The sequence below is a fragment of the Peromyscus leucopus genome, chromosome 12, assembly GCF_004664715.2.
Source record: "Peromyscus leucopus breed LL Stock chromosome 12, UCI_PerLeu_2.1, whole genome shotgun sequence".
In the NCBI taxonomy this organism is placed as follows: Eukaryota; Metazoa; Chordata; class Mammalia; order Rodentia; family Cricetidae; genus Peromyscus; species Peromyscus leucopus.
Genome location: NC_051073.1, coordinates 20,036,579 through 20,038,784, shown reverse-complemented (window position 1 = coordinate 20,038,784; position 2,206 = coordinate 20,036,579). Strand labels below are relative to the sequence as shown.

The following is a 2,206-nucleotide window of genomic DNA, read 5'->3' as shown; positions in this document are numbered from 1 at the left end:
GCCGGTCTCTATGGCCGCTCCAGTGGCGAGACAGTGCATTGCCACATGAACGTCGCAGCGAGTTACGTCCTTGTCATCATGCGTGCGAAAAGAAAGTTCTCACTACCTATTGCATAGTTGTAGCGATTAGCCCCAGCTCCTAAACCTTCGTTTCTGAGGCCTAAAAATTGATTCAAAAGGTGACACTCCAAGTGAAGCCATATGTGCCCATCCCCTGTTGCTGAAGGAAGCTGCAAGGGAAGGCACAATGTTGTTGGTGACCATCTGCTCTAAAGGTCATAGGAAAATCAGGTAGGAGTTCCTGAACGAGTGGTACGGACCGAACTCAATACACGACGACGAAAGTCCCTTCAGGGAAAAATAAGCAGTATTTTGTTAGGAGAAATACAAAGTAATACAGGTTGCATACTTGTGCTAGACTTTGATCCGTGAAAATTCCGTAGGTGTTATCATGCCCAACGAAGGATAGTGATTGCCACGGCATGGGTGACGGGGTCGGAGAGAGTGTGAATTGAGTGAAAATCATCAACATTGAGGCCCAATCGTTCTTGCCCAGCTCTGTCGGCCTTGAGGAACGACACTGTTGGGCGCTGACACGGCATTCTGACAGTTTTCTTCGGAAGGCTAATGACAGTTTATGCCCTTAATGCCCATTAGTCACCATTTTCCAATTGAGAAACTAATGGTGTGGCTTTTCATTGTTTGACCTGACCGTATGTGTCTGTCTTCTCCTCCGCCCAGGACCGGCGCAATGATGGCTGCACTCTCCGCCATCATGCTGCGCTGTAATCGATGGAGCAATGAAAGGACCAGAAGTAATGCGAGAACAATAGCCAAGCTAACACCTGAGTCGTCAGGACTGAAGACGCCTCTGATTCTCATGCTCCAAATGTCTCTCAGCTGAAGCTGTGGCTGCAACACCTACTAAGACTTAGACCAGGCCAAATGCTTAACGCAGGCCATAGGTTAACCAGTAGCCAAATGCTTCTAGGTTGTGCTGGTCGCTCGATGGCCGAGAGCTATATACTCTGTCGCGTTCTAACATGCACTTCTGGGAATAAAGGTGTTTCTGATGTAAGCTGGTGGAGTCTACGGATGGTTGCTGGTGATCCGTAACAGATGGGAGCTTTTGCTCTGGAGGAAGTGGCTAGGGGTGGTTAAGGCTGGTGCTAGCGGCACTGGGCTCGTATCCTATAGTATCGTAGTGGGTTTGTCTGTTCTCTGACCGCCAAGCTAAGTTATTACGGGTAGACAATGAATCTTTGGGAGAACAAATACTGAACAGACGAGCTGAGATCTATGGGAGAACGCATCCTGAACGGAAACGTTCTTTAGAAAAGATCCCGTTCACGAGGCATGGACATTGCAAACTGGTGGCATTCTGCAGCTAGCAGACATCATCATGTGCACCCCACAATGCCCTGCATGCGAACATGCGCCAACGATGCTCCCCATTCTGGCATCCTGTCCTTGTCTCCTGATTTCCATAGGAGAAAAAAGTGTGACTGGGGCCAGAAAACATAATGCCACATAACTCCAGTCTGTTCTGAAATACAGACATTAACGGAGCTAAACTGTATTCAAAATGTGGTCCTAAAATTCCACACTGCTTATAAGCCTCTATAAACTACATTTATTCATAGGAAGGAAAACTGATTGCTTTTAAGTAACGCTGAAGATGAGATGGTTTTTCATCCTTAGAATTATGTTTTTATTACCTTCATTGTCCACTGACTCTTCCCTCTTCTATTTGGAGAGCATAAATTATTAATCCATGGAGATGGGTGGCAGTTTTGAACAGCAAGTGAGCAAATACTTGGAAAAGTCTTCCTGGCAAAAAAAGAAGAAGCAAAAAAAAAAAGACTTGCTGTCACGGTTATAATGTCACAGTTCTCAGAGACAGCAAAGGCACTCTCAGCCTTACCACAAGTACAAACAGTAATTAACAAATTCACAAGGCCTGATTGTTATCCTTTTAGTTACAGCATTCTATTTTTAATCCAAACAGCAGTTAATTAAAGCCTTTGTTTATTCAGACTAAGATAAACCATGACAGCAGGCTTTAGCAATCACCTCTACCTCACAGGCGTCACTTGCCTCCTCGGCCTGCACTGTCCCCTGGGAGTGGAGGAGGGACTCTACACAGACTACCCTGCACCTTGCCTGCCCATCCCACACCATCCTCAGACTCATGCCTACTTGCTCG

At 46.3% G+C, this 2,206-nt stretch overlaps 1 long non-coding RNA gene across 1 annotated transcript in view; it reads right to left on the bottom strand.

Moving 5' to 3' along the window:
* LOC119088851 overlaps positions 1 to 1,826 on the bottom strand; it is a 17,124-nt gene extending 15,298 nt beyond the window's left edge. Inside the window, exon 1 of the long non-coding RNA XR_005092586.1 lies at positions 1,719 to 1,826. This is a non-coding gene — a long non-coding RNA (uncharacterized LOC119088851). The remainder of the gene's footprint in view (positions 1 to 1,718) is intronic.
* Positions 1,827 to 2,206: the final 380 nt, after the last annotated feature.